The sequence below is a fragment of the Pan troglodytes genome, chromosome 7 (assembly GCF_028858775.2).
Source record: "Pan troglodytes isolate AG18354 chromosome 7, NHGRI_mPanTro3-v2.0_pri, whole genome shotgun sequence".
Classification (NCBI taxonomy): Eukaryota; Metazoa; Chordata; class Mammalia; order Primates; family Hominidae; genus Pan; species Pan troglodytes.
In genome coordinates this window covers 148,673,655-148,696,132 of record NC_072405.2, presented here as the reverse complement: position 1 = coordinate 148,696,132, position 22,478 = coordinate 148,673,655, and the positions used below count along the sequence as shown (strand labels likewise).

The window sequence follows — 22,478 nt, the reverse complement described above, 5'->3', positions numbered from 1 at the left end:
CCTTAGTCAGTGCTTAGTAAACACTTGCTGAGTGAATTAATTTGATGAATGACAATTTTGAAAATAAAGATGTCTTGGATTAACTAATTAGCAATTTTATTTGTGTGAGTTCTGCCTTTCAGGTTTGGTGTAAGATTTTGAAAAATGTCCTTTTTTTTTGTTTGCTTTTGGTTTCCTGCTTTTGTGCTTCATAGTGAAAGACCCAGGTATTTAAGTGGACCCCATATAATACTGATTTCAAGAGTTCAGATCGTATTTTCTGGCTCCTTTTTGGATAATGTCTTTGGAACCCACAGGATCTGGTAAAAAGAAAGAAAAAGAGAAAAAGAAAAGAATATTTGAATGGGTAGACCAGACTTCAATTTCTGTCTCAATAACCTATTATTTCTGGGATATTAATTTCCTATTTTATTTGGGGGGATTGATAAAATCTGCTTTACCCAGATGTGATGAGCAACGAGGCTTTTATGGCCTGGCATCAGGGTGGATCATGGGCTGTGTCTTTCCTTTGCACGCAACTCCACAAACACACAGCCTTGAGATAGGACCTACTGGGGTCTTTACGTTCCATTTAATGCAAGCCTTTGGGTGAGTCCTGACTCATCAGTAGCAGCAGCCTCACTGGGGTTGTAATCCCCTGACTTATTAAAGACAAGCCATCCTCGCACACAGGGACGAGGAGGTGCAGGGATGTTCTCCTGACAACCATCACGTAGTCCTTTCTGATTTGTCAGTGGCATTGCATTAAAATCGATCCATTTCCCAAAATCCATTGCTGTCCTTGTCTTATCAAATTATAGACACAGCTAGAGCCCATCATTCCTTCCCCCTGTGAGTGGGAACTCCTCAGCACAGCAGGGCTTTCTGATACAATGTGGTTTGCTTGGAATTCATTACTAAGGGGACTTGGTGAATTGGAGATCTATTACTTTTTACATTCTGCTTTCTGTGGAGTGCCTGGGATAACATCCTGGCTACTCTCCAGAATGTTTTTGATTGTTTTTGTGCTCCTCTCTTTCTTTCTGTTTTTATTTGCTTTGTTTTATTTTGCTTTGTGTTTGGTGGTAGAAGTCAGGTTGAGACAACACAGTGGAAAAAATAGTAACTCTGGATCTGCGAGGTCTAACCTAAGTCTTAGCTACATCCTATCACTTGACATTTTAAAACCCATTGAAAGAGGATGTTAAACAGCATTCACTTCAAAGGATGTTGTATGTGCCTGACACATAGTAGTACGTGCTCATTAAATATTTCGTGTTGAACAAATAAAATAGTAAACACAGAAATATAGACACACAACCAAACATATACATTGTGCCTATAAAAAGATATTCAACTGCCAAGGTTTTTCATATATATATATATATATATATATATATATATATATATATGATGTCCATATTCTTCACGTTAAATTTTTTTATTTCCAAATTGAAGATGCTAGGCTAAGACAAGCTGTATTCTAGTTCTATTTCATATACCTTGGACAGATTATGTAATAGTTTAAGACCCTCAGTTTCCAACATTTGTAATATTCAAGGAGGAGATAATAAAATGGTCCTTCACATCCTTTGCCTGCTGCATAAGGACTTGCAGAACTTGACATACAAAATATTCAACTAACTCCAATCTGCATCACTCTGTGTGTGTGTGTGATTTCCCGACACTTCTCTCTTTTTCCCCCTTATTTCCTCCTTCCTTCCAAATTTCTCTCTCTTTTGCTCTGTAATTATTTATTTGCTGTCTCCTCACACAGCATATTCTCTGTCATAAAGACTGCACTCTTTGAGTCTTCAGACCACCCCCTTCTCACAGCTGCTGAGGGTAAAATATCCTTGCTTACTAGGTCCACTCATATGATCGAATTTGAATCAAGGTCTCAAGCTAATCTAAGGAAAAAAAAAAAGCAGAGAAGCTATATGGCAGAAAGCAGAGAATTGGAAGGGAAGTCACAAAAGAAGAGAACATACTTGCAGGCATTGTTTCAGGTAGTGAGTGAAATCTGCAAACAAACAGAAATGCTTTCTCTCGTGGAATGTATGTACTAACTGGAGAAAGCATTGTTTAAAAAATAAGCAAATAGGATGTCAGGCTGTGTTCAAGAGAGTGTATTTAGTTCTTTACACAATAGTGATGCTGATGGATAAAGATTTCCAGTTTGGTCTCAATCCAATAAAACACCCCCATTCAAAGTGTCATTGTCCCACTCTTTCCAACTGATGCCCTAAAGCTCACAGAAGACACTTGTTGGGTGTGCAAATTTGGCTTTCCTCATAATTCTGCAAACTGCATAAGAAAGTTTTAGTTCTGATTTTCAGCCTTATCTTCCCTGTGACTACATGAAATAAGAGATTCTTTTAGGGCTACCCCAGAAACAAACTTGTTCTCTCATCAGAGCTGAGTTGATAGACAGTCTGAAGGCTAGATCTTGTTATTTTCCTCTGTTTTCTCTCCAGTGCTGTAAAAAATATCCATCCCAGCATGCTTGTATTCATCATTAACATTGTAGCCACGTGGAGCAGCCACTCGGCCATCCAAGGCACTTGCTAGAGTGAGCACTTCCTCCACTGAGGCTGGAGGGTCTACGATGACTTCACTCACATGTGTGGGGGTCTTGGTGCAGGCGCTAACTGTTCCTCTCTTTCTTTAAGGTCTGTGTTTAGTATTCTACTGTAGGCTTTGTTACATAGTGGCAGGAACACTCCAAAATAGCAAAGTAGAAGGCTCAGGAACTCACACAGTTTCACTTCTGCATATTCAGTTACCACCCAGACCAAGGGGCATGGAAATTGGCTCTACCTCTTGAGTTGCATGTCATGAAATATCATAGCCACTTTTTCAATCAATTAGAGGAAGCCTACAGTATGAGTATATCTCAGAAATGTGATAGATTTTAAATTGATCTTGCCTTTCTAAAGATGTTTCCCATCTATACTCTGTGAGAGACACCTCTAAAATATCTCATGTCAAAAAAGTATTGGGTAAGGTGTCCAGTAACCTAGGTTTGTGGTCTGGCTCTGGAACTGATTTATGTTATCTTGTAATGATAGCAATGATGATGATTTTGGTGATGACGGTGATGGTGATTTTATTAGATATGATTTAGACAATGCAGTTAGTCAATACTTTCATGTGTATTATTATAAATATTTAAATTCTAATTTAACCTTTTTTTGGACTTTGTATGTATTATCTGTTAAATATAAAGCCCATATTTTACTTTTGTCCTAGATATTTGTCACTATCTTGCACCCATTTCTCCCTCCTAATAGCACCCAGACATTCCTCTAGATGAATTGTCTCTTGAATGTATGCTCTTGGTTGAAAGTAACCCCAGAAATATGCCTTCTTCTGGGGTGGCTTAAGGGTTCCTGAGACATTTATTTGCAAGAGCATAGCCAAAAGCTGGGGCGATGACCTTAATATGGCCAGGAAGCTACCTCTCACCTGGAACTTTAAGTCTTAACTGAGATGAGTCAACACAAAAGAAAACATTATAGTTCCTGCAGCCCAGTGGTGGGAACCTGGTGAGCTTGTCAAGTTCTCACTGATGAGACTGGCAAGAACACCCTGATAGCTCTTAGTTCTTAGCCTTGTTCATCACACTATCTTCCCTATGATCCTCGCACCTGCACTCCAGTTCTCCAGTGGGTCCATTCTTGCACAGGTAAGCCAGCATTAGTGTTGGCATCCCAGGAACCATGACTGCTTCAGTTATCTATTGAATTACTTTAGAAGTACCTGGAGTGATGGAAAGTGCTTGGCCAAAGTTTACAAAGCCCTGTAGCCAATAACTGGTTCCAAATTTCAGGTCTGCCTTTTTGGCTCACATTTCAACATTGGACAGTCAAACTTTCTAAGCACGAATTTCTTCAGTTGTAACATGGGACACAATAATACATCCCTAGCAGAGGGCTTAGGATTAAATTAGAGAGCAGCTGTGAAGCACCTGGGAGAGCTTCTGGCACACAGTAACAGTGGAAAGTTCTGGCACTACAGTAGAAAGTTCTTTCCCTTTCTGTTAATGTTAATGCTTCATCCCCATTCACAGAGACTGGAGTATTCCTTGACTACTCCAGTCAAAGGGAAACCCAACATGACATGTTCCCTCCCCCTAGGAAATGTCCTCCTCTGATGTTATGAGGTCGGCCTATGAAGCTTTACCTTGGAGTTTGAAGATGAGACTGGTGTTTGTAACCCATGAGGACTACTGAGGTCACATGGTGTAGTGGAATGAGAATGGGATTTGGGATCAGGCAGGTCTGAATTCATACCTAATGATGACATATGTGATTAGCTGCTTAATCTTGAACGTCATTTATTGTTCTATGTGCTATGATTCTCTCATATTGACCACACAGGGCCATTATGAAATGATAATTGGTAATTTACATGCAGGTTCTTTGTAACCTAGAAGAATATTATCTTTGTACTGGAGCCTCCTCAAAGATTTTCAGGGATATACACACCGGAAACTTTGCCTTGTACAGCTCCTGGTGGATAAATGAAGGCCTTCAAATGGGCAGGAAATAATCCAATTTCCATGAAAGTTAATTGAGCTCTGTGTTTTCTAAAGGCTAATAGCCTGGTGAGAGATGTCCTGAGTCAAGCTAATGTGATGACCCACTTGTTTTTTTAGGTACCAGTTATGGAACAGAAGCCACATCTGTCACTGATAACCTGTTTGTATAGTGACCTCTTCCACCCCACCCACAAGGTTGCCATGGCAATTTTAGGTCAAGAAGATCATCCCATTGAAAGACAGGAAATGCTAAGGAGTAAAATGCAGTCCCCAGGAAACCTGGTTTTAGTCCTTGCTACATATTATTAAATGGCTGGGCCAGTATCTGGTTGGGACTACTGTGCCAGGCATCATCCTCAGGTGATGTCTGATCATCCTGGCCTGTCTTTGGCAAGAATCCAGTTCAATGGGTTTTGCCAGAATCCTTTTACTTCTGAGGTTTTCTCTTAGTTGTTTTCCATCCTCTGATCCCTCTCTTGTTCCTTGGTTATATATTTCCCCTTGCTTGTGCTGTATTCAAAATTGAACCAAGTTTTATATTGAAGCATCTTTTCTCCTGTTTCAATAATCCAGAATAGAGTCTGTTTCTACCACTTTAACTACTGCCTAGCTCTGTTTTTTTCTTTGATAGAGCTCAGAAGTGCAATTCAAATTTGATTTGTAGATGTAGCAGCAATCAAGATTTAGCTGGTATTTGAAGACACTCATATTATCACTCTTTCTACTACCCTTTATTATATTTTTTGATTCTGCCCCACATTATTTTTGCTAAGGAAGGAGAGTTCCAGGAACTCTCATGGAGTACTTGAGACATGGCTCTTCAATAGCCACCCGGCACCTTCTCCTAGATAAGAGGTGTGAAATTATAGGAGCTCCTTCTCGCTTGAGAGCCCCTTGAGTAATAATTATTTTAAAAAAGCTGTTATAATAAAACTTTGCATTTAAATTGCCTCTTATTCTTAGGATGTCAAAGTGCTTTACAAACATGAATTGCTAGAAACCTTTTAGGTTAATTAAAATGAGCAGGTTTCCCAGACAAAGAAGGTGACTGTTTTTGTACTCTCGGGTGTTTTTACAGGTGAGCGAATTGAAGCACAAATAAGTTCTTTGACTAATCAAATAGAGATGTTCTGAGAACAGGTGATTTCAGCATTAGCACATCAACCATGCTACCAAATTTCATTGCCCTTCGGAATTATAATGACAATAATGTAGTGATTCCTGAATTCTGGTATTCTTAATAAGAATATTTGTGCTACTATTTACTGAATGGCTGCACTAAGCCATGCATTATGCCTGGCACTGGGTTTGTGGTAGTGTGTTGTGTTCTCACAATGCCACTGTGAAATAAGTCTTATCTTCACTTTATGCTGCTGTAAGATAGGATTTATCGTCACTTTACAGCCCTGGACACTCAGTTTGAAAGCAGCTGAGCCACTTGTCACAGGTCCTGCAGCTAGGAAATGGCAGAGTGTATTAGTCCGTATTCACACTGCTATAAAGAACTGCCTGAGACGGGGTAATTTATAAAGAAAATAAGTTTAATTGATTCACAGTTCAGCATGGCTGGGGAGGCCTCAGGAAGCTTACAATCATGACATAAGGGGAAGGAGAAACAAGGCACCTTCTTCACAAGGCGGCAGGAAGGAGAGGTATCGAGTGAAGGGGGAAGAGCCCCTTATAAAACCATCAGATCCCATGAGAACTCACTCATTACCACAAGAACAGCATGAGAGTAACTGCCCCCATGATCCAATTACCTCCCACCAGGTCCCTTCCATGACAGGTGGGGATTATGGGGATTATAATTCAAGATGAGTTTTGGGTAGGGGCACAAAGCCTAACTATATCACAGAGCTAGGGTTTTAACCCATGTTTGTTTGATTGCTATGTCTATATTCTTCTTCTCTACCAATATCATTACCAAACGTTATTACTTTATTCTTCTCTATTTCTAAACCCCTGAGGAATATAACACATTCCTGTCATTAAGAGAAGCTGCTGACTTGAAATGGGAGTTCAGTAATGGCAGTGAGAGGAGATGAAGTAACACCATTGGAGGGGGTCAGAGCACAGGGGGCCTTAAAAACAAGCCACAGCATTTGGACTTTATTCTCCTTATTTATGCCATCCTGTTTATCAGTATTGATCTGCAGCACTCCAAGGTCCAAGGGACAAAGGCAAGGAAATCTCCAACCTCTCAGAATATGAGAAGATACTATAGTAAATATGTCAATAAATTTTATTCTACAACAGCTCTATGTGGCAGGTTCTCATCTCCATTGTCCAGAACAAGAAATTAAGACTCAGAAATCTTAAAGGATTTGCTGAAGGTTGCATGGCCCTTATAAAATGTCACCAGCTCATTTAACTTCAAGACCTCTTCCTGCTATGCTCACACTGTTTGGAAAGTCACATTCTAATCAGACTTGATGGCTAAATCAGTCGGAATCAAATATGCCCACCTATGTTGACATGCTGTGTAAAGATTTTCTGTTCAACGTGAACACATGGTTGCAAACTGATGCCTTAGAGTCTTTGATTCTGGGAGGAGGTCTCTGGGAACACAGACTAGCCTGTCATTGCAGTTCACAGAAGGCTGGACTCAGGGCCTGGTGTTCACTGGCAAAACAAGCAGACACTTTGATTCCTGCTGTCCAGTGTGAATGAATACATTTCTACAAATATTTCTGTAGAGTGAGCCACCTTTCCACATCATATGATTGTCACCCTCTCATATCACAGTGATGCTATGCATTGCATAAAAAAAATGCTCAGGGGTATTTTCCAGATAAATGGAAGAAGTAACCATATAAGTGTGATTTTTTTCAGCAATTTATATCCATAGATCTTGCCGAGTTCTTCCCAGAGAACATCTCTTGCAGATCCAGGTTCTCTCATCGTTTTAGCATTTGCTTAGCCGCTTGTTTGCCCTTCCCAATGCCCAGTTATCACATGTAAGATAAGCGTTAAATTGCATGTTCCCTGTATTTCACAGTGAGTAAAAGTGAAGGATCTGGTCTCCACCTCTCCACCTCTTTTACGACACTGTTATTATAACATGGGACCCAATGGAGCATGTAGGCTGTCACAGAGTATAGTCTGAAGGTCAGGAAGGGCAGGATGGTAGAAAGCTGAAATAGCCCTGATCAAAAAGACAAGGAGAACAAGGTGGTTTTGAAATATCTGCTAAATCCAGATCCCCAGTCTTGAATCATGATTGGACTTGCTTACTTCAGTTCTATTGATAAATCAGATTTGAAGTCTCCCCTCCTTTGCTTAAGTCACCCCTTAAACAGAGGGGTGATAGGATAAAATCTGCAATTTAGAAAGACAATTTTGAGAGCAGACCAGAGGGCAAGTTGTGACCTTCAAATATGTGTTTTGATTCATTTGTATATGTTTTTTTTAGAAATATTTATTGTAGACCTAAATTTTAGAGAATATTGAGGCCTGATGAGATAATTAATTGAAAATACAAAAACTGTTCTAAAACTATACATAACTACTTATAGATATTGCTATTGTATTTGATAAATAATAAAAGTAATATTATTGCATTCTAATAAGTAACGTAATTCAATACACTAGTAGTCTTATTGCATTTAAATACAGCAAGGCTACTGCATCATAAAGCAGTACACCTGTGGACATGTCAACATTCAGAACTTCAGCTTTCGCATCAGTAACCTGAGGATAACACTCCAAGCTTCACCATTGGTTAGGGGCATCAATGAGATGAGGTGCATTGAGGCGTCATCATGGAGTTTGGCATGTGGCTTCTTTTTTTTTCTTTTTCTTTTTCTTTTTTTGAGATGGAGTCTTACTCTGTCACCCAGGCTGTAGTGCAATGGAGCTATCTTGGCTCACTGCAACCTCTGCCTCCCGGTTTCAAGTAATTCTCTGCCTCAGCCTCCCAAATAGCTGGGATTACAGGTGCCTGCCACCACATCTGGCTAATTTTTTGTATTTTTAGTAGAGATGGGGTTTCACCATCTTGGCCATAAACTCCTGACCTCGTGATCCACCCGCCTCGGCCTCCCAAAGTGCTGGGATTACAGGTGCGAGCCACCGCGCCTGGCTGGCGTGTGGCTTCAGCCACACTTGCAAGACTGAAAATATTTACATTGTCTGATAGTGGAGCAGGTAATGTGCCAGAGGAAACTTGTATTCGGTAGCAGGAGGGTAGAACTGCTCAGGGAATTACATGATCATGTCCTGGAGCTGAGAGGTGTCCAATCTGACTGGTGTCACTGTTATTAGTGACACAATACTGGCATGTACCCCCACCTACTTGAACCGTGTGCTTCATGTCAACTGTAAGAAGCTGGTGGGATTGGTATCCCCATTTCATAGACAGTGAACATATTCAGAGGTAAGTAGCTTTCCACTGTTAATGCAGTGTCCTAAGATGACAGTAAACAACAAATGACAAGGCCGTCTTGGGAAGAGCTTTGAATGTCATCTCCAAAGAGAACTGTAACATGCAGTCAGTTGGCCTAATACGATATTTTTACACTGTAGCTAGGTAAGCTGGGGAAGGGTCATTGGAAGCATATAATTTGGTGTCTGACACTCTTTAATTGAAATCCTACCTTCTGATGCTTACTAGCTGTGTGACCCCAAGCCAATAAATTGCTTATATGAGCCTTAGGTTCCTCATCTATAAAATAATGGGAACACTTACACCCACCTTGACTTTGAAAAGTGGAGAGCAGTCATGGACAGAGCAAATGCTCAGTGTGTGTCACCTTGTCACCTTCTTGTAAGCTTTCTTGATTATTCTCACTCCCAAAGAATATGAAAGCTCAGAATTGAATAAATCAAAGAGATTCAGAAACAACATTAGATTCATATTTAGACAGCAATTGATTTTTTTCTTGGGTAAGAAAAATTATACATCTGCTTCTAAAATATGAAGAGTGGTGATTATGATTCATGCACACATGATTCATAGAGAAAGCTGGAGCTAAAACACAGCTAAACTAATAATATTTTGTCCTTGTGACTAAAGCTTGTCTAAGCTTAGAACGTGTGCCCAGAGTTAGAGCAAGAACCCCAAGGGCAATGTCAGTGCTGCTTTTATTTAGTAATAGTGGCATAAGCAGAAACGCTTGTTTTCCCAGAACCCATCTCCCCAAGGTGGATGCGTTTGTGTCTTCTGCAGCTGCTCCCTTCTCTTCATCCACTTGGTTTCTATGTATGGTTGATTTCTGATAATGATACTCAGAGCCAGACTTCACCCTCTCTGTCCTGGGCTATTGCCACGGGTTTTAACTAGTGTCCCAACCTCCGATTTCTCTCCCTCTCCAGCAAACCCATTCTCTCTTCTTACTGGGTTGAGCTTCTTAAATCATTGGTCAGAAGTCAACTATGTGGCTAAGAAAACAAGTCATAAACTTGAACATCAAAGAGATTTGGGTAGAATCCTAGATTTATCATCTCACCGTGTGAGCTTCAGCCACCTGATCTTCCTGAGCATGAATTTCATCAACTATGAAATAGAGATTACATTTATTTAATACTCTTTTAAAATTATTTTATTTATTTATTTATTTATTTATTTATTTATTGAGACAGAGTCTTGCTCTGTCATCCAGGCTGGAGGGCAGTGGCATGATCTCTGCTCACTGCAACCTCTGCTGTCCGGGTTCAAGTGATCCTCTTGCCTCAGCCTCCTGAGTAGCTGGGACTACAGGCATGTACTACCACATCTGGCTAATTTTTGTTTTTTTAATAGAGACGGGGTTTCACCATATTGGTCAGGCTGGTCTTGAACTCCTGACCTCAAGTGATCTGCCCTTCTCGGCCTCCCAAAGTGCTGGGATTACAGGCATGAGCCACTGTGCCTGGCCTTAATAATCTTTTTAAATGAAGATTAAAGATATATATAAAATACCTTACACAGTTCCTGAAATATAACAAGTAATCAGCAAATCTTGTTTTCTTTTCAGTGACTCTTCATTGCTGGAAAAAGTCAGATCTAATTTTATTATGACTTTCTACGCCTTCCACATGTGTCCTCCACCCTTTGCTATCTGTATACAGTGGACTGCTCTCCTGCCTCTTGCCTCATTGTTCTGTCTGACTTTGTATTTTCCCCGTCAGTCCTCTGGGAACAGATTTTGGATGGACAATGTTCCATTGTCATTCCTTCCTGTGTGCCTTTTGGTTGGGTACGTGGACTGTTTTACAAATATTAAGGTTTTCTGGGGCCCCGTCACCCCCCAACACATTGAATCAAGCTGAGCCATGGATCTATACTACTGTGTCTAATTTGATGTATATTCATCAAGAATGTACTGTGTGTTCACTCTGTGTTAGATGTCATGGTACATGTGGATCGGAACCAGCTATGGTCATTGACCTTAAGGAGTTCCTATGCTAATAGAAGATGAAAGAGCAAAATATCTACCAGTTAGATTTTGCCCTCTTCTGTTAGTGATGATTAGATGAGAGGTACCTGATGCTACAGATGCTATCCCTATTTTAGGGATGTGGATAACCTGCTTAGGGCAAAATAACCTGTATAACTCTCTCTATATATCAAGCAGAAGGAGAAAAGTACCAAGATGGGTAAGATGACACACCTGGTTTGGAGGACATGGTCAAAGACTGCACAGAAGACCATGATATTAGAGACTGTTGTTTGGGAACAGGTGCAGTTTCAGCAGACAGCTTGGAGTAGTGGAGACCATGCAAGCTTTGGATCCAAAGTGTAGGAATTTGAATACCACTCCTGCTCCTTACCAGCAAGTCCCTCTATCTGGGAAGCTCTTTCACAGAACCTAAGGCCTGTTCATTCTTATCATTCAGGGCTACATTCAGGCATCATATCCTGTGAGATTCCTTCTCTGAACACGTTTTGTAAAGGAACATTTTACCTTTATGCTGACTACAATCACTTTCATATCAGACACTGTTGGGGTCCAGTAGTCTCTCCTCTTTTGTGGCAACTTTGTTTATACATGTATCCCTCCTCAACACAATTTAGGGGAGAAGGAGCCTACACCCATCCCCAGGGATCGTTCTGATGGGTATTAGCCAGTTGTGCTGGTCTCCTTCCCTGCCCAGTGGCTGGTTTAGGGGAGGACACATGACACACTTCTGGCCGATGAAGTCTGGTATTGTTGGTTATCTTTGGGTGCCTCTGGGAATGATTTTGTTTTCCTCCCAAGAGAGGCATTCTTAGGAGTGGCCTTTCCTCTGGAGGATGCTCTCTTCTCTTCTTGACTCTCTGTCAATCTGAGTCTGGAGTATCTGTATTCCGTCTTGCAAACCTAAAGGGACCCAGCCTTGCATGAAGCTGTAGCCTGAAGGCCACAGAATGGAAAGATGCGAGGATCCTGAGTCCCACGTGACAGCAGTGATTCAGGACATGATATTGTCTTCCTCAAAATCTTCAGTTATGGGGGATAATACATTTCTCTATTGTTTAAAACAGGGATAGGAAAAAGTTTTCTGTTAAAGGCTAGATAGGAAATATTTTAAGCTTTGCAGGCCATGTGATCTGTTGGAAGTACTTGAAGATGCAATTGTCACATGAAAGTAGCCATAAAGTATATGTAAATAAATGGGTGTGGTTGTGTTCCAATAAAACTTTATTTACAAAAGCAGGTGTCAGGCTAGGCCTATGGGCTAGTTTGTGGACCCCTGGTTTAAGCCATTTGAATCAGCATTATCTCGTTCTTTCAGGTGAAACCATGTCCACTAATGTATTATCTCTTTCTTTAACCTGATTCATTTAATTAAGAGGCATATTATGAGAAATTATTTACTTGTTTGGTAGTTCAGTCTGTCTGTCACTGGAATACAAGTCCCAAGATGGCAGGGGCATGTTTTCTCTTTCCTAGCACATAAGAGAAGTTTCATTAGTGTGTAAGTGTGAGTGAGTTAGTGAATGTGTGTAAGCTAATTAATCTCTTTCAGTTTCAGTTTTAGTTTGATTTTCCCCATTTTCAGTGGTTAATGATAATGTTAGCTGGAGGTGAACATAAATTCTGGTGTATACCTGTTGTCTCTATGTAAATGTCATAAGGCTTTCACTCTTAAAAGTATCCTTAGATAATTAATTATATTAATAGAAACTGTATGGAGACTTACTCTGTGTGGGCATGATATTAAGCTCATTTTATACATTATTTATTCCCTTGGGAAATTTCGTGGTGGTATTCCCATTTTAGGGATGAGGAAACTGAGGCTCAGAGGTGAAATAACCTATCCATGGACATACAGCTGATGGCAGAGCTGAAATGTTTGACTCCAAAGAACAGTTTCCTAATTATTATATTCTGGTAGATTTTATTCCCAAAGATGCCTGTAATAATATTTCCTGTCTTATCCCAGTTGCTCTTTTACAAGTTGACTTTATCACAGCCCCACTGGGAGGCAGGGTCTTTTTACCCCTGTCCTCGAACCCAGGCCAACTCTGCCACCTGGCTTAAAAAATAGAATGTGGAAGAAGTGATCCTGTTTTCCTTCCAAGTTTGAGCCTTAGGAGATTCACAACTTCCACCGTCACCTTGTGGAACGTATCCTCTTGGAGGCCAGCACCTGCCCAGCAGGAGAGAGAGAAGCACATCCCAGCCTCAGCTGAGAGCTCCCAAGCTGGATGTGGAGGTGCCCATCTGAGTTCTGCTTAAATTCCTGATCCATAGAATTGAGAGCAAACAAATCATTATTAATTTAAGCCACTGAGTTTCAGGGTGATTTTATGCATGTATATTAAAAATACATACTAATTGTCCTTGCAGTGTTCTTCTGAGCTTCGGAAGAAGCATATACCAAGCATCTTACTGGGTGTGTGGCACATAACAGGTGATCAGTAGTGACTATTGTTATCAATACAAATGGAAGTGGGAACAGCATGAGCACAGTGAGGTGTTTATGAAGCAGCAGCCGTTTGTTGCAGAGTAAGCGTCCTGAAGGGTCAGGAGAAGACAGAACTGGGAAGGTGGTGAAGGCGTGGAATACCATGGGAAAAATTTACACTAAATTTGCAATCACTGTAGCCCTTCTTCTCTAGAAAGTGCTGCATCGGCTGAAATTTCATACTTCTGGCATGCTATTAAAGAAACTCGGCATAGTAGAAAGAGTTTTGCATAAAACAAAACCAACAAAGAGAGGGCCTAAAACCCATTTTCACCCTATCTTGCTGTATGACTGTATGACCTAGAATTTATCTTCTCAGGCCTCAGTCAGTTTCTTTCTCCAGTATGGTAGTTGGAGAGTGTTTCTGAAAAGGGCTTTCTGGATGTTAAAAAAACATTGTTCTAATTTTTAAAGTACCTAAGAGCAAATATCTGTTGTGAGGATAGTGCCTTTGATCTCTGCTCTGGACTGGCCGCCAACATCTCTGCCTCTGCTGTTCTATTTGTAAGCTAGTGTTTTAACCCAGCTTAAGACAAAACACAGTCAGCATATTGGATTTGCAAGTAGTCATTAACTGAAAGCTGTCCTTGCTACAAGCTTGTAAAATTGCTATAAAGGAACCAGAGAAGAGGCTCTGAAAACAAATTAGCATTTCAGAGAAGCAGTTGGAGTTAGTCAGCTTTCTCATTTCTTTTGTCGTCAACAAATTGTTGTTTGCTTCCTTTACGTGCCAAGAAGGTGCAGTTAAAATAGAGTTCGTCACATGGGGCTTGGATTCAGACACGTCCCACATTTTTTCTCCAACAATGGTGGTAGCCACAAGGATAGCAGCAATAATGGTGATGATAATAAAAGCCAATTCAAGGGAGAGCTATTAACCACCTATCATATACCATGCGAGTTTTATAGGACATGGGCTCAAAGTGTGAATAGGACATGGTCCTGTACTTGTGTTACTCATAGCCTATAGGCAAATAAATTACAGTGAAGTGAGGGTAAGTGCAGAGGTACAAATAGTGCCAGGTTTCTTAATTTTACCTAAGGAATAGGAAACCTTCCCAGACCTCATCAACTAGATCCAATGCCCCGTTATACTCTTTTAAAGATACCCATATTTTTTGTCCATAGCATTTACCACAATTGGAAATTGCATTTCAGTGTGATGCATGTGAGCACTCCCCTTCTCCCCCACTACAAAAGATAAGCTCTGAAGAACAGGGAGTATGACTTTTTATTCACCATTGAATCCCCAGTACGTTGGCCACTGCCTCCTACATAGTAGGCCCTTGGGGGCAGTTTGTGGAACGAAATAGAGGCATAAATGATCTGATAAGACTCCCCAGAGAATGAGATATTCAAATTAAATTTCGAGGTATAAATAGAAGCCTGCATCCAAAACAGCAGAAACAAAAGCAAGTCTAAAAATAACGGGCAGTTTAAAAGGAAAGTGGGACCTCATTAGCCCTTTGTTATGAATGGGCAGGGATCCCTACTAAGACTCATGAACATGTGGATCTTTAAGGAGGTAGCTTTTGTGGTGGAGGGAGCCTGGCATAAAAGTATCAAGAATCAGTGGGTTCTAAGTTTGCTTCCTGCCAACATTAGCTGGGTGAACTTGAGGGCATTGCTTGACCTCTCTGTGCTACCATTAACACACCTGCAAATTGAGGAATCATGACTCCAATTTTATGATTCCTCTGTTACACAAGATATGAGACAATGACACAATGGCCTAGGCACTGAAATAAATCTCTGCCTTAGTACCCCAGCTGTAAACAGAGAAATCACAATTATGTTGCAAGCAGAGACAGCTTGATGTCTGGATCTATCATTCTGAAAGTTCGTAATTTCAGTAGTCAATTACTAGCTAAGATAGTTTGGGCGTTGGACTGTACTAGCTGTGGTTTTGAGTCCCAAGTTCTGTAGGCCCTAATTGTGTAGGATAGATCTATGTATTACTTAGTCAATGGGAGACTTAATTTTCTTATTTAAAAATGGGAGGACAATGCCCAATTCCCATAGTTACTGTTAGTTTATTTTATTTTATCTTTTTCTGTTAAAAATATCAACAGACTATCAGTACTATTCCAGGGGATGGTTGGATTATAAATTAACATAAAACATTTAGCCCAAAGTTTGACACCCAACTAATGGAAGCCTATTATGATCGTGGTGCTGTTATTGCTATTGGAGAAGTAGGCACAGTATCATGGGAGTTAAAAAGAGTGAGAGGACTTTGAAGAAATAGGTACGCTTTGCACAGGTTGGTGGATGAGAATTCTGAGAAGATGGAACCATCTGGCTTGAGACCAGGTGGAGAAATCCATGGGGCATATTTGGGATGAGTAGGAAGTTTGTTATGGCAGGAATAAAAGATGTATCAATGAAGTACAGGCAATATAAATTAAAATATGGAAAATGATCAGGGAATGATGTTACATCGATTTCAACAGCAATATACAATCTATTGTACATTCTAGGGCTCGATTGACATAGCTATGTTATTAATGTGTTTAGATCTACTCTTAATAAGGGCTGCTACATGGTTTTCTAAACAATGTAGTGGCCTAACCTTAATGTAATAGCATTTACAGGACACGTTTACTCACTCACTCACCCATTACAAGTATTTATCATGCTGGCAAGTTGTTGCAGTGTTAAGTTTTCAAATTTCTTTCTCACTTTCACTAGTGAAAGTAGATATCATAATTATTGTCTCATAGGTCAAGGTTCAGAAAACTTATATTTTTGAATGATAGTTTTTGTTTCAGGATAAAAAATGAGAAATTTTGGAGAAATCAATTTAAAAGCCATGTCTCAAAATTCAGTGCCATGTAACAAACTTTTAAGTATTTTATTAAAATATACATTTGTAGAATGCATATATATATTTGTAGAATGCGTAAATATTATATATATATATATATAATCTTGATGAATTTCTTCCAACTCAAAGATTCAGTTTAACTAGCACCCAGATCAAGAAACAGAATATCACCTACACCCCCAAAACTCCCTTTTGTTCCTGTCTACACATAATCACTCCCTCTTCCCCACTACCAAAGGTATTTACAATCCTGAGTTATAACACCATAGGTTAGTTTTGACTATTTTTGAACAGGTTTATACAAACAGGATCAGACAGTATATATTTTTTCTGTTTGGCTTCTTTTGCTCAAACATTATTATGCAATTAATCCAAATTGCCATATAGAATAGTATTTGATTCTATTATATCATAATTCTTGTCTCATAAGTTAAGGTTCAGAAAACTTCATTTGTATCTTGGGAAGATAGTTTTCATTTCAGGATAAGAAAATAGGAATTTTTGGAGAAATCGAGTTAAAAGCCATATCTCAAAATTCAGTGCCATGTAAAAAATTTTTACATATTTTAAAAGGTAGATATCATAATTCGTGTCTCATAGGTCAAGGAATATGTGTTTAGGTCTACTCTTAATAGATTCTTAATAGAATAATAATATCTTAATCCTGTCTTAATAGAATAGTATTTTATTCTCTTTGCCATGAAGTGTTTTAAAGTATGACTATACCACAATTCAGTTACCCATTCTAATGAGATTTGTATAAATTATAGCATTAGATTATTATAAAAATGATAATAGCATTCTCATACATGTCTTTTAATGTATATATATACACATTATATATATGTGTACATATATTATACATATATATGGTATACATATGTATATATAGTTGAGTATATTACCAAGAATGGCACAGTTGTGTAATGAGGTACATGCATGCTTAGTTTTAGTAGATATTGCTAAATAGTTTTCCAAAGTAGCCATACCAATTTACACTTCTCCAGCAATATACAAAAATTTCAGTCATTTCACATCCACATCCACACTTGGCAATCTCTGCTTTTATATTTTAGCTTAGCCATTCTGGTCAGTATGAAGTGCCATATTATGATGTTATTTTGTGCTTACCAGATTACAAATGAAGTTTGATGTAGTCTTCCTTGGTACAATATTTTGATGTACAACTTGAGGCTTAGAGTTTTTTCTGGTTGTGCTTAGCATTATATATGTATGTATACACACACACACATATGTGTATATATATATATAAAACATACATAAAACATATTTTATATATGTGTGTGTGTGTATATATGTGTGTGTGTGTGTGTGTGTGTGTGTGTGTATATATATATATATATATGTTGGCCTGGCTGGTCTCGAACTCCTGACTTCAGGTGATCTGCCCGCCTTGGCCTCCCAAAGTGCTGAGATTACAGGCATGAGCCTCCACGACAGACCCCATAGTATATTTATATTCTCCAGTTCCTGTGAACTTTTTGCTGGTGTAAACCGAGCCTCATTCTTTTATGTGACTTCAGCACCTAGGACAGTACCTGACCAACAATTGTTTGACCAAAGTTCAGGAGAAAGCATGGTATCTACACTGAGTAAGAGTTGAAGCCAGGATGAAAAGCCAAGCCTGTCTGTATTCATTCTACTCTGAAGAGGGTGAATGAGGCTTAGCACACTCTTTCTTCTCCATTACACTAGAATCATTCCAAATGGAATGTTCATTTAAGCCAATGAGAGGAGCTGCTCTGAACAAAAGGATTCTGGAATGGCCACTATAGAGACCACACCTTCAAGAGCCAGAGGTGCTTTCTCTCTGGACAGTTTTATGAATACATAAGGAGGTTCTGTCCCCACTCCCTTCGCAACCGCATCTTATTGGTGAGAAGCCTTACTCAGAATAATATTTACCTTTTCACCAACTACACATGATGTTTCCAAGCAAATGCTTGTGGCCTGAAAGCTATGCTCTTTGAGAGCTGGTCCTGCTTCTTATTTGCTCTGTTTGAACTTTGGTCATATTGCTAGTGCTCTGAGTCTTTTCCATCTGTGATACTGAGCAATCTTACCCACATCAAAGGCTGCTGTAAGGATCAAATGTATCCATGTATATAAAATACTCAGGAGAGTTCATGGCAACAAGTGAACACCCACTCAATGCCAGCTCTTATTATTATTACTTTTAAAATATATAATGCTTGTACACATTATGGTAGCTCTTATTATGAATGGTGAAATTAAGTCAAAGATAAGGATGACCATGTGGTTGGCCCAACATGGCTTTGGGATGAATTTGTGACAGACATATTCTGAAGTGACAGATAATCAATGGAGTTGGCTGGCTCATTGAGCCTTACAAAGGTTAAATGGTAGCAATGCATTGTAATGTACTTTGAATAGCAACCTGAGGAATGAATAATATTCATAAAATTCAATGTGATGGATGGTTCAAAAAATGTCATGGTTTGTAATTTTAGAAAGCAAAGACAAAATGGAATCCTGAAAGTTTTCCCTACTCCTCATAATGTTATTTTACCCATCAGTTTATTTATTGAGACAATAACTAAGTATCCAATAAGTAGAGGCACTAAAATCTAGTGGAATGGATAAGAGTTTTGGGGTAAGGCACATCTGAATTTGAATTCTAATGTCATTGCTTCCTAATTGTGGATCCTTGAACAAACCACATAACCTGACAGAGCCATAATTTTCTAGTGTTAAAATAGGGAGAGCACTGGGAAGTTGTAAATATTCATTGAGATAATGCATAGAAATTGCTTAGTCTGACATTTAGCACTAAGAAACTACTTCGTCAAGGGTAAATTTTAAAGTAGATACCCATTTGTGCAGATCTTTGTGCTAGAATCTAAGAAGGTATTGAAGATATACACATCTACATGTCTTTCTCCCTGTTGTGGGAAGTCAGGGACCTCGAACGGAGGGACCGGCTGAAGCCATGGCAGAAGAACATAAATTGTGAAGATGTCATGGACATTTATTAGTTCCCCAAATTAATACTTTTATAATTTCTTACGCCTCTCTTTACTGCAATCTCTGAACATAAATTGTGAAGATTTCATGGACACTTATCACTTCCCCAATCAATACCCTTGTGATTTCCTATGCCTGTCTTTACTTTAATATCTTAATCCTGTCATCTCATAAGCTGAGGAGGATGTATGTCGCCTCAGGACCCTGTGATGATTGCGTTAACTGCACAAATTGTTTGTAGAGCATGTGTGTTTGAACAATATGAAATCTGGGCACCTTGAAAAAAAGAACATGATAACAGCAATGTTCAGGCAAGAGAGAAAACCTTAAACTCCAACCGCCGGTGAGCTGGGCAGAACACAGCCATATTTCTCTTCTTTCAAAAACAAATGGGAGAAATATGGCTGAATTCTTTTTCTCAGCAAGGAACATCCCTGAGAAAGAGAATGCACCCCTGAGGGTAGGCCTCTAAAATGGCCCCCTGGGGTGCAGCCGTCTTTTATGGTCGAGCTGTAGGGATGAAATTAGCCCCAGTCTCCCATAGTGCTCCCAGGTTTATTAGGATGAGAAAATTCCCACCTAATAAATTTTGGTCAGATAGGTTGTCTGCTCTCAAACCCTGTCTCCTGATAAGATGTTATCAATGAAAATGTGTGCCCGAAACTTCATTAGCAATTTTAATTTTGCCCTGGCCCTGTGGTCCTGTGATCCTGCCCTGCCTCCATTTGCCTTGTGATATTCTATTATCTTGTGAAGCACATGATCTCTGTGACCCACATCCTATTCATACACTCCCTCCCCTTTGAAAATCACTGATAAAAACTTGCTGGTTTTGCGGCTTGTGGGGCATCACGGAACCTACTGACATGTGATGTCTCCCCCAGACACCCAGCTTTAAAATTTCTCTCTTTTGTACTCTGTCCCTTTATTTCTCAACCCGGCTGATGCTTAGGGAAAATAGAAAAGAACCTATGTGAAATATCGGGGGTGAATTTCGCCTGATATCTGGCTGAATTTTCCCCGATATCTCCCTAAGTAGAAAGCAAAGGCTTTTTTTCCGCTAACTTTTATTTTAGGTTCAAAGGGTAAAAGTACAGATTTTTTACATAGGTAAGTTGCCCCTTGTCTGGGTTTGGCTTACAAATTATTTCATCACTCAGATACTGAGCATAGTACTCAAAAGGTAGATTTTCAATCCTCACCCCCCTCCCACTCTCTACCCTCATGTAAGCCCTTGTGTCTGTTGTTTCCCTATTATTGTACATGTGTACTCAGTGTTTAACTCCCACTTATAAGTAAGAACATGTGGTCTGTGGTTTTCTGTTCTTGTGTTAATTTGCTTAGGATAATGGCCTCCAGCTGCATCCATGTTGGCGGCAAAGAACATGATTTCATTCTCTTTTATGATTGCATCGTATTCCATGGTGTATATTGACCACATTTTCTTTATTCAGTCCACTGTTAATGGATATGTATGTAAATTACATGTCTTTTTGCTATTATGAAAAGTGCTGCAGTGAACATATGAGTATATGTGTCTTTATGGTAGAATAATTTATATTCAATTGGATATACACCCAATAATACAATTGCTGGGTTGAATGATAGCTTTTTGTTTTTGTTTTTGTTTTTGTTTTTTTCAGAAATCTGTAACCCAAACTGCTTTCTACAGTGGCTGAACTAACTTATATTACCATCAGCAGTGTATAAACATTCCTTTTTCTGTTATTTTTTGACTTTTTAATTGTAGCCATTCTGACTGGTGTGAGATGATATTGTAGGTTTGATTTGAATTTCTCTAGTGATTAGTGATGTTGAGCATTTTTTCATATGCTAGTTGGCTGCAGGTATGTCTTATTTTGAGAAGTGTCTGTTCATGTCCTTTGGCTTTTTAAAAATGGGGTTATTTGTCTTTTGCTTGTTGGTTAAAGTTTATTATAGGTTCTAGATATTAGACCCTTATTAGACAAATAGTTTGCAAATATTCTCTCCAATTCTGTAGGTTTTCTGTTTAATCTATTAATAATTTCCTTTGCTGTGCAGTAGCTTTTTAGTTTAGTGAGGTCCCACTTGCCTATTTTAGTTTTTGTTATAATTGCTTTTAGAGTCATCGTCATAAAATCTTTGTGAAGGTGTATGTCCAGAATGGTATTTCCTAGGTTTTCTTCTAGGGTTTTTATGATTTCAGGTTTTATGTTTAAGTCTTTAATCCATTTTGTGTTGACTTTTTTGTGTATGGTGAAAGGGGGAGTCCAGTTTTAATCTTCTGCTTATGGCTAGCCAGTTATCCCAGCACAATTTATTGAATAGGGAGACCTTTTCCATTGCTTGTTATTGTTGACTTTGTAGTTGTGTGGCTTTGTTTCTGAGTTCTCTAACCTGTTCTGTTCCATTGGTCTATGTGTCTGTTTTTGTACACATACCATGCTGTTTTGGTTTCTGTAGCCTTGTAGTGTAGTTTGCAATTGGGTAATGTAATGCCTCTAGCTTTTTTCTTTTTCCTTAGTATTGTTTTGGCTATTCAGGCTCTTTCAGTTTCATATGAATTTTGGAATAGTTTTTTCTAATTCTATGAAAATGATATTGGTAATTTGATAAAAATAGCATTGAATCTGTAAATTTCTTTGGACAGTATGGACATTTTAACAATGTTTATTCTTCCTATCCATGAGCATGGAATGTTTTTCTATTTGTTTGTGTCATTTCTGACTTTTTTCAGCAGTTTTTGTAATTCTTGCTGTAGAGTTCTTTGACATCCCTGGTTAGCTGTATTCTTAGGTGTTTTATTATATTTGTGACTATTGTGAATGGGATTGCATTTTTTATTTGGTTCTCAGCTTAGACATTAATTATGTATAGAAATGCTGATTTTGTACATTGACTTTTGTATCTTGAAACCATACTGAAATTATTTGTCAGTTCTAGGAGCTTCTATACAGAGACTACGGGATTTTATAGGTGTAAAACCATATCATCTGTGAAAACAGATAGTTTGTCTTACCTTTTCCCTATTTAGATGTATTTTTTTTTTGACAGAGTCTCACTCTGTTGCCCGGGCTGGAATGCAGTGGTGCAATCGCGGCTCACTGCAAGCTCTGCTTCCCCAGTTCATGCCATTCTCCTGCCTCAGCCTCCTGAGTAGCTGGGACTACAGTTGCCTGCCACCATACCTGGCTAATTTTTTTTGTATTTTTAGTAGAGACAGGGTTTCACCGTGTTAGCCAGGATGGTCTCAATCTCCTGACCTCATGA

At 39.1% G+C, this 22,478-nt stretch overlaps 1 protein-coding gene across 5 annotated transcripts in view; it reads left to right on the top strand.

Moving 5' to 3' along the window:
• Positions 1-22,478, top strand: part of FAM135B (family with sequence similarity 135 member B) — a 367,515-nt gene that overhangs the window by 54,131 nt on the left and 290,906 nt on the right. Inside the window, exon 1 of one of the 5 annotated variants that reach the window (XM_063817400.1) lies at positions 17,993-18,116. The exons of 3 other annotated variants lie outside the window; for them this stretch is intronic. The gene's annotated coding sequence lies outside the window, so the exon portion shown is untranslated. Of the gene's footprint in view, positions 1-17,992; positions 18,117-22,478 lie in introns of those variants that run through there. One more of the 5 variants, XM_063817402.1, reaches the window with a different exon arrangement.